This window comes from Homalodisca vitripennis, unplaced genomic scaffold (assembly GCF_021130785.1).
Source record: "Homalodisca vitripennis isolate AUS2020 unplaced genomic scaffold, UT_GWSS_2.1 ScUCBcl_420;HRSCAF=2372, whole genome shotgun sequence".
Classification (NCBI taxonomy): domain Eukaryota; kingdom Metazoa; phylum Arthropoda; class Insecta; order Hemiptera; family Cicadellidae; genus Homalodisca; species Homalodisca vitripennis.
The window spans coordinates 231,143-242,545 of NW_025776571.1; positions in this window are offsets into that span (position 1 = coordinate 231,143).

Sequence of the window (11,403 nt, forward strand, 5' to 3'; positions counted from 1 at the left end):
TTTTATTCCTATAGTTTAACATGCAAGATATAACGGCATGGAAACGTTTTTTTGTAGTTATGAAAGTATAAGTATAACCTTCATAACATATCGTATACTAATACTACAACAATACTCTTGGGGATAAGAGAGAATACTTTATTATATCTTATCAATAATAATATTTTTTAAATTCACTTTTTATATCCGAATAGGTTTCTGCTTTTATTACTACTCTGCGATTGTTGACACAATACTTCCGGTTTCGTATTAATTAAACAAATAAACCTATTAAAGTATCCATAAGAAAAATGCTAAAATAGAATAAATCTGCATAGTATAAGCGGCTCCCAATTCAATCATAGATACAGAATTTCTTTAGGCACCAAATATGTTTGTTTGAGCGCCTTTATACGAGTAAGTATAATTCACTTTAGACAGTTGATAGGAATTTAACCGTATGATCGTTCTCACTCAAAGCGCTTTGGAGTTTACCTTTTGATTCTTTTAATAAATTTATCTGATAACGAAAATGTTATTTGTTTGAATGTAATTTTAAAATTACTATTTGATCTTAAGAAACCTGTAAGATATGAGGGTCGTCACTGTTCACTATATGGGTCGGGATAAATAATAAGACGTTACATTTTATAGTACAATTGCTCTAAGACCGCTCAAAAAGGAACGGACGGGATACGGAGGTTTACATGACGGTGTCTGGTGGTGGACTGCTGGCTAACCAGCTTGGACCGTTGGTTGTAGGGTAGTGGCGTGATATGACGTCACAGGAGAGCAGCCTATGAGCATTCTTTATTCGTATCAGACCACATCTTATGATACACCGCCTGAAAATACATACTGCCAATATAACTGGTGCATATAATAAATATTGTTATGGGTACATTACCAACTTAGTATTTATGACACTAAATGTGTATTAAGTGTACAATCCTCCCCCTTAAAGATATAAGTCTCCTACAATTTTAGAATTGTATTAATTACAATGAATAAGAAAATTGACATTAAACTCTTTTATATTCGCAAGTATAGATTATAGAGAACAAAATACACACTCAATATAATCATTTAACACAAATCAAAACACTTCAATCAAAACCAACAAATCTGAATATAGCAATTAATAACACATTGATTGGACACACTTAACAAATCGATCATAATAATAATAATACCTAAACAATATTAATTACAAGTCACAATCGGGTTGCATTTACAAGTCCATTTTGACCACAGGTTTATGATCCCTTAGTCGGTATCGTCTAACAAGTGTATTTCTTTGGGTGAAACGCTGGAACTGTTATTGTTTACGTTTGTACGTGGACTGGGGATTTGCACCTGAGCGTTTCTGTTATTGTTATTGTTTTGTGGAGAGTTTTAGCAAGGTCGTTGCTAAAACTACTGGCGACCTTGCACTCGCTCTGTCCCGCGACTGTATATCGACCGTTTCCTGCGTGTGCTCTGTTGCCACGCTTGCGTCTGGGGCTCTAGGCATTGTTGTCGAATCAGACATTTCCGGACGACACGGTAACTCTATCAACTGGTCGATATGTCGTTTCCACCTCATGCCCGTATTTAGTTCAACTAAATACGTGACTGGTGCTAATCGTGAAACTACCACACCTGTTATCCACTTATTTCTACCTCTGTATCTCTCGCTATTATTGGTTGTCCAATAGCTAATTTTCTAGTTTTACTACCCCTATAATACAATTCTTGTTTTTCTTGATTATCTGACATTGTTGATTTAACATTTGGGCGAATTAAATCTAACCTAGATTTTAGCGATCTGCCCAACATTAATTGAGCTGGCGATAGATTGGTAGTAGAATGCACTGTATTTCTATAAGTGAACAGAAAATTACTCAAAGCTAATTCTAAAAAACCTTGGAATTGTGAAGAGCTGTTTTCACTTTATGTTTAATAGTTCTGACTGACCGTTCTGCCAAACCATTGGTTTCTGGGTGGTATGGTGGTGAAAATATGTGTTTGATACAATTTGACGGTTACGAATGCATGTAACAATAGATATATAAACTGCATATACTGTTAATTTTTTGCATGTATTCAACTTTGTCATTCTTTGAATAAAGATCTTTTGAACTTGAACGTGAACTTGAATTTTAACATAAAAAATTCTTTAAACTCCTGACTAGTAAAAGGCGGTCCATTGTAGGACACTATGTGGTCTACAATACCATACCTACAAAATAATTCCCTTAATTTCACAATCGTGTGTACAGCTACCGTTGAAGCAACGGGCAACACCTCTGGCCACTTATAGTACGCATCTTTGACCACTAAAAACAGCTTGGACTGAAAAGGTCCAAAAAAATCAATATGAATTCGAGACCAAACTCGTCCGGAACATTCCAATGATGCAGAAAAGCCTTGGGCGGTTTTGCTCGTTCCTCCAAACAGGCTGCACAGCTGATAGCTAGGCCCCGGTCGATATTAGGCCACCATACATATACATGGGCTAATGCCTTCATGTGAACAATACCTATATGTGAACTATGCAATTCGTTCAGAATGTTTATTCTGGACCTTTTAGGTATTACCACCCTGTAACCCCACATTAGGATTCATTGCTCCAAGTTTAATTCCGAATGTCTCATTTTAAATGGCTTTAGATCTGGTTCAGTTACAATAGGCCAACCTAATTCTACATACGATATTACCTTTTTGATTTCACTATCTACCATTGATTCCTTTTTTATGTCTACATAGCTTAATGGTATGTCATTTTCAGCTAAACACTGCAAATAGGTACCTATGACATTAATATTAAGGTCATCATCCGAGATTTTATCTTTAACCTCACTATTTACAGGTAATCTATAAATGCCATGATTTTGGGACTTAACATACACAATCTCATATTGGAAACCACTTAAAAACAAAGCGTATCGTTGTAATCTACTGGCTGCAAAAGCCGGTAACCCTTTATTTGGTCCAAAAATAGCCACTAAAGGCTTATGATCAGTCTTTAACAAAAACTATGTACCATATAAATATTGACTAAATTTCTTGACACCAAAAACAATGCTTAACGCTTCCTTATCTATTTGTGAATAGTTTTTCTCAGCGCTATTTAACACTCTACTTGCGAAAGATATAGGTCTTTCTGTACCGTCGTGTTGAATCTGACTCAAAACTGACGCAATGCCATATGGACTAGCATCACTGGCTACCACTAGTGGTAATTCAGGATCATAATGCGCTAAAACTTCAGCAGAGATTAACATTTGCTTAATTTCTTGTAATGCTTTCTTACATGCTAAATTAAATACAAAATTGGTATCCTTTCCTAACAACTGATACATTCATTGAAGTCAAAATAGTGGATATCCTAGGAATGAAACGTGAATAATAATTAACAAGACCAAGGAAGGCTTTAAGCTGTGTCACATTATGAGGTTCAGGTGCCTTGACAATTGCTTCAACCTTACTAGGTGCGGTATGCAACCCTTGTTTACTGATAACAAAACCTAAATATTCTAAACTATCACAGAAAAATTTACATTTGTTCTTGCTCACTCTGAACCCTTTGTCTTCAAGTATTTGACACACTAGTCTAAGTCTATGCATGTTTTCCTCATTGTTTTACCTGTTACTAGAATGTCATCTAAAAACACAGTTACCCCCGGGATACCATGTAATGTTTGTTCCATTATTCTCTGAAAGATTCCCGGTGCTGAACTAATACCAAAACATAGGCGATTGTAAGCATACAATACAATACTTTTTACTAGCTTTATCTAGTTTAAGCTGCTGATAAGCTGAAGATAAATCTATTTTAGAGAATTTTGCTCCATTTTGTAGGCTGGCAAATATTTCATTAATTTTCGGTAACTGGTATCGGTCAACCTCCAAGAAAGGATTTCCAGTTATTTTATAATCCCCACAAATTCTTATTTGCCCATTAGTCTTAATAATTGGTACAATGGGAATCCCCCATTCACTGGTATCTACTGGTGAAATAACGTTCTATTGTTCTAGTCTAGTCAGCTCGGCTTCTACTTTTTCTTTAAGTGTAAAAGGTAACGTCCTAGGTTTAAAGTATTTTGGTACTACATTTTCTTTTAACTTTAATTTAACTGGTGCACCCTTGTAACATCCCAACTTATCCGTAAATACATTTGGAAACTCATTGTATAGCAGTTCTACTTGTTTGTTGACAACAGACGGATTGACAGATGTTTGTTTCTTTACCTCTACATGTGTGTTGTGGCTTCCACTGACAGGCGCGCATGCGTCTGCCGCACTGCCGCCTGCAGTTGGCACAACCCCCACCATGCTCGTGTGATCAGCTGACTGTACATTGTTTACATTACTAGGCACTCTAACTGTCAAATCTAATGCTTGCATCCAATAACGCCCTAACAAGGGATTAGCCCCATTAGCTGCGATGTATAAAGCTAATTGTTTCTCTTTACCTTTATGTTGTACATTGACCATAACTTTACCTAAACGTCTGATCTTTTCATGTGTATATGAACTTAATACTAAGCTAGTTGGATGCTTATTTAAATTTCCTAACTTGGTCTTACAATCTTTTTCTGACATAATTGAAACACAAGCTCCACTATCGACTTCAAATACAATTTCCTTACTTTCCACTAATACCTGTACCGTTATTGGCTCCATTTTATTAATCTTAGTTTCTATTTCTTTAACTGTAAATAGATTGGAAATGTCATACACATCGTCATTGTCTTTAAGTTTCCATTTATTATCTGAACCTGACTCTGCTGATTCTTTACTTTCCTCTACATAGTGCTGCCTACCTTTATAAACATGTTGCTTTTTATTGCTGTAAAACTGTTTCCTTTTAGCTGAAGGCTCATTACACATATTTGTAAAAACATTTGGTTTGTTGTCATTAGGTTTGTTAACATAATTTTTCGATCTACAAACTCTTTCAAGGTGTCCCTTCTTTTTACAATGATTACACGTGTACTCACGAAACCGTGTTTTATCCTCGCTTGCCGCAACAATAGCAGGTGATGTCTCCCAGCGCCTTCCCGCCGTCCGATGACCGTCTCGCTCCGCTGCTTGCCGCCGTGTCCCTTTCGGTATCGACCCGCTGCTCTGCATCCGGTGAATGCGTTCTCCTGTAGTTGTCATCTAGGCCACCCCCTTTTCAGCAAATTCCATTGCAGTAGCTAGTTGCAAGGCTTTTTCATAAGTGAGGTTTTCCTCCCCGAGAAGTCTTTTCTGTATCTTTTGGTGTCGCAGATCCGCGACTAATCTGTCCCTTAAGTTTTCTGGCAATTTATCACCAAATTCACAATACTTAGATAACTGTTTTAAATGCACAATATAATCGCTAACCGTTTCATGATCCAATTGATTCCGCCTACTAAATTTAAATCTTTCCGTGGTAAAAGAAGGCTTGGGATGCAGATGATTCGCTATAGTGTCCACAATTTCCTTTTACGACTTGTCAGACGGTTTGTCTGGTGTAATTAAGTCTCTCAGTAACGTATAGGCCTTACACCCTTAACTGTCAACAACGTGCTTAGTGTCTTTGCGTTGCTGATATCATTACAATCAATAAAATGCTCAAATCTCTCTATATAAGACTGCCACGATTTTCCGTACTATCAAAATGACCCATAATTGCCGTTTTGTCTTCTTGTACACTCCGTAATAACTGTTTAAAGTTTCCCCGGAATAATCGTCTAACGGCATTAATTGTAACGATAAAAATCAGCCTGTGCGCTGCTTATACCAAGAATAGTTTACATCGATCAGCCTACCTTACTACTCACGACCGCTGCAATGTCGCGGATGTCCTTGCACATTCGCGGTTATTTGCACGTGTTCATTACGTTTGTTGCCCTTTCGCACTATATCACTGTAATTCACTGTTACAATGCCCCGAATGTCCTTGCACATTCCTTGTTATTTGCACGTATTCCTTACGCTTGTTGCCTTTTCGCACTATTTCACTGTAATTCACTGTTTCAATGTCCCGAATGCCCTTGCACATTCGTTGTTATTTGCACGTGTTCATTACGCTTGTTACCCTTTCGCACTAAATCACTGTAATTCACTGTTTCAATGTCACGAATGCCCTTGCACATTCGTTGTTATTTGCACGTGTTCATTACGTTTGTTGCCCTTTCGCACTGTATCACTGTAATTCACTGTTACAATGCCCCGAATGTCCTTGCACATTCGTTGTTATTTGCACGTATTCCTTACGCTTGTTGCCTTTTCGCACTATATCACTGTAATTCACTGTTACAATGTCCCGAATGCCCTTGCACATTCGTTGTTATTTGCACGTGTTCAATACGTTTGTTGCCCTTTCGCACTATATCACTGTAATTCACTGTTACAATGCCCCGAATGTCCTTGCACATTCGTTGTTATTTGCACGTATTCCTTACGCTTGTTGCCTTTTCGCACTATTTCACTGTAATTCACTGTTTCAATGTCCCGAATGCCCTTGCACAATGCACATTCGTTGTTATTTGCACGTGTTCCTTAAGCTTGTTACCCTTTCGCACTATATCACTGTAATTCACTGTTTCAATGTCCCGAGTGCCCTTGCACATTCGTTGTTATTTGCACGTGTTCATTACGCTTGTTACCCTTTCGCACTAAATCACTGTCATTCACTGTTTCAATGTCCCGAATGTCCTTGCACAATGCACATTCGTTGTTATTTGCACGTGTTCCTTAAGCTTGTTACCCTTTCGCACTAAATCACTGTTTCAATGTCCCGAATGTCCTTGCACGATGCACATTCGTTGTTATTTGCACGTGTTCCTTAAGCTTGTTACCCTTTCGCACTAAATCACTGTTATTTCCTGTTTCAATGTCCCGAATGCCCTTGCACAATGCACATTCGTTGTTATTTGCACGTGTTCCTTAAGCTTGTTACCCTTTCGCACTATATCACTGTAATTCACTGTTTCAATGTCCCGAATGCCCTTGCACATTCGTTGTTATTTGCACGTGTTCATTACGCTTGTTACCCTTTCGCACTATATCACTGTAATTCACGGTTTCAATGTCCCAAATGTCCTTGCACATTCGTTGTTATTTAGCGGTTGAACGAAAATTTCATGATTTAGAAATACGGATTAATGTTATTGTTGCCGATTCTTTTCCTAGTCGCCACTGTAAGCGATATTCCACTATCCCATCCTCGTGGCCACTGTAAGATATGCGGGTCGTCACTGTACACTGTATGGTTCGGGATAAATAATAAGACGTTACATTGCTCTAAGACCGCTCAAAAAGGAACGGACGGGATACGGAGGTTTACATGACGGTGTCTGGTGGTGGACTGCTGGCTAGCCAGCTTGGACTGTTGGTTGTAGGGTAGTGGCGTGATATGACGTCACAGGAGAGCAGCCTATGAGCATTCTTTATTCGTATCAGACCACATCGTATGATACATCGCCTGACAATACATACTGCCAACATAACTGGTGCAGACATGAAATATTGCTATGGGTACATTAACAACTTAGTATTTATCACACTAAATACACTACAAGTTTTAGTTTTTATATATGTACCTAGTGTTTTAGTTTTTATACATGTATCTATTGCTTTAGTTTTTATATATGTAGCAGCAATAAAAAAATTATGACAAATTTCTTTATTGTGGTGTATGATATCAATATGTTCGGCTTATTGGCCACATCCCATAACGTATTTATTAGGAGGTTATCTCAATAGGCAATAAAGCCACATTGGAAGATAAACCTGTACATCAGTTTATCAGGACGCGATAGTAATTAATTCCTTCACATTCATAAAATTATAGTAGCTCTGAAATAAATGTAGTACCTCAAAATAGAATTGAAGCACCAGAGAAAGTATTATTTACTTATTATGTAAGCGTCTCAGGTAACAAAGGCATTTTGTGAGATAATCTTATTCATTGTTTTATCATCATACGCTAATAATGAATTCCTTTTACAGCCGTGAGCAAATGGAATCTCAAAATTATTATAATATCTGAAATAATGATTCAAGCCAATCCAGTTAAACCATTACATGTTTAAGCGTTATTAGGTAACAGCTGTAAATATATATATATATATATATATATTAATGTTTTTGTGTTTGTCCTTTATGGAATCGTAAACTATTTGTCCGATCATTATGAAAATTTGTATGTACGTGTATTTTTTCATGTAGAAGGTTTATATTCTATGCCCATTGATGTAACTCGCCACCCGGAGGCGCTGCAATACGAGTAGATAACAGTTTTCAAATCCCCTGCACATTATAAACTGCAATTACAAGACAGTTAAGTATATTAAATAGCCATACACTATTTGAGGGCGCAAAATTATTATGTATATTTGTCTTTAAAATAACTTTCTGGTTGAACTTAAAGCGTGAAGATTGGGCCACTTTATAATAAAGTGCATGTACGTGTACTATGGCTCTAAACATACACGTTTGACAAATTTCTTTGGTTGTGGCAAAAAGACAAACTCTACATCGGCATTGGAAATATAATTCACATGAACCAGAAGTGCTCACATATAGGCAAAGTTTACGAAAAGCGTGCGAAGCCGCGGGAAACAGCTAGTTACTAATAAAGTATAGTGCAATTTCTGGATACAACTTTATTTTTACATATGCATGAATGAGTTCTGTAATAATGCATGTATATATATATATATGTATATATAAAGGTTTAGGCTAAGCGTAATTCGTCTACCACTCCGTAGTCTGTGTCAGTTTCTCTTGCCCGTGGTTAACAAGTGTAAAAGTTTCTTATCTGTATAGTTGTCTGTCTGTGTATCCGCGGCCCATCTTAAGTTTGATCTTATAGTTCCAATTGAAATTTTATAGAGCATTCTTCGTAATGTTCTACCCAATATGGAAAGCTGATATTTATGATGGTTTAGACCCCTCTATATTATATTAAATATTTCTACCATGTTTGTTATCGTATTTTAAAGATCTTGCACTATACTTTATTAGTAATTATAGCTGTTACCTAATAACGCTGAAACGTGTAATGATTTAACTAGATTGGCCTAAATCATTATACGCTAGCAAATACGATAAAATACCACTTCTTAATTATTTATTTTCATATATTATTACTTAGTATACATATATTGCATGCAGTTACTGGTCAAATGTTTGTATTTGAATTAAGATTCTAACTTCTTACATAAATAATCATCTGAATTAGATGAAATTGCAATATAACTTATACTTGTCCTAAATTTTTTCAACTTACCTAAATTAGTACCAATCTTTACATTAGGAAAATGGCAGAATCCATGAAAACTACATGAGCGGTCAGGTGGTTCATCTGGTGCGAAAAAATGTAAAATATTTTGTAAAGCGTAGTTTGAGAGGCGTTAGACAGAATGACAGAATATCTCATTTGTTATTCTGTTCCCTTAGAGACGAGTCGGCCACTGGATGGCAGCTGTTACAGTCTGATACTGCTGTTATACAATAACGGCAACAAATTGCTTCTTGCTTTGAGATTCCTGAAGGTAAAAACAGGGAGGAAAAAATATCAAAATGCTCTTCTTATCAACAAAAATCCTCTACTATAGCTCCTTCCTGAACTCTTAAATCTGAATGTAATATTAAGTTATATGACACATTATTTTACAGAGCATTAGCGAAGAATTACAACCATCACGATTCCGGAGAAAGTATACAGCAGGGAACATGAAATTTGAAAACCTCATATCCGAATTTAACCACTCGCCAAATCCCTCTTATCCCGAATACGACTAACACCCCAATTAGGGGGCTGGCGGCGTAGGCCCCAGCGAGCCAAAGACGAGTGTAATATTATAGAATGTAAGTATTATTTATTACAATGACACATTCGTACTTACGCTCAGTTGTACAAATATATTTATTCTACGATTTTTTAGTTGTTACACTCACCCAAAAGTAGAACGAAAAGATGATCACACATGCTCTGTTGAATCCCATTGAGTCACTTGCACTATCATAGCACACGGTGATGTTTCTATAGAAATTGAGCTTTATAAAAAAATTATTCATGTCAACTCGTCTCTGGAGACTATTTAGAATAGTAAGTCACAAATTACAGATGACAGACAGTCAGAAATGTATTTATATTCACTGTAATCACCAAAGCAGAAAACTTAGACTACTAATTGATGAAGTATGCATTTTAATCTTAGATATGCTGTATAAAACTGCTACTACAGAACATCAATACTGTAACACACAGCTGTTGTAATAATAGAGTAATAAACCTCTATTAATAACTGAATGATTTTTTATTTATATAGGGTAATAGATTTTCTTCCAGAGGTAGTCAAATATAATTATTTCTTAGTTAGTTATCATGCTCCAGTTTCATATAACAAAGAAAGATGTACTTGACAGTCATACAGTGTAAAATATTTGTTTAACTTTTATATATTTATGGCAAATAATATCAATAAAAAATATGTTTTAATATTTTTTCTCAATTATAAAAATCTAATTTATTCAAAATAATATATTCCCTAAAACTTACAAAATATGTATAAAACATTATTTATTAATTTTTAAAACACTTATAAAATTCAGTATTTGGTTCTCAAACATATACTGAACCAAATAAACGTATAGTATTTCTTTAATTATATGAGAACTATTCCCACATAGGTACAAAATCCTTTGCATAAGAGCGTTTCATTATAAAATAGTTAGGTTAGATTTCAAACTGAAAGAGTTTTTAGTGTAAACTTAACATTGAAATAAAAATGCAAAATGACAATGTATATAGATGAAGGAAGTTTTTTACTAGAAGGACTTTAATATTCTGGTAATGTGTGAATTTAAATAAAAATAATCTCGCTAAAGGATGATATTTCTACTTAACTCCCTGGCAGACCTCATCTCCTAACTCAACTTATCACTTAATTCCTCTTATCCTCTTATCATTATAAAATAGAATTGATGAGACCAAAATAAAAAAACACCTTGAATCGCTTAAGCTTTTAAAATTTTGGAAAACATCCATCCACCTACTTGTATTATAATTAATTCATAAGTTGTAATTCAGTTATAAGTAAATTTATATATTAATTATAAGTGCTACAACTCAAAACCTTCAACTTCCAATTTAGGCGAGAATATGACTTCATTTCTAAGAAGTCATTAGTAGCGATTTAATCTCATTACTGCTACTCGCAAAGAGGTTGTCAACGTTTTCAACGTCACGTTTAGCGTGAACTCTTTTTAGGGGACGTTGTAATAGGCCTATCAGCCACTTATTACTTAATTTAACAGCATTGTAATTATTAATTAAAATTTAATGAAAGAGATCGTCTTGGACTTCTAATAACAACTAAACGCGCTTCTAAAATAATTAAAGTAATTCATCTCCTTGTGCTGATCCTGGTATTTGCAATGCTTCGAAATAAAGTAATA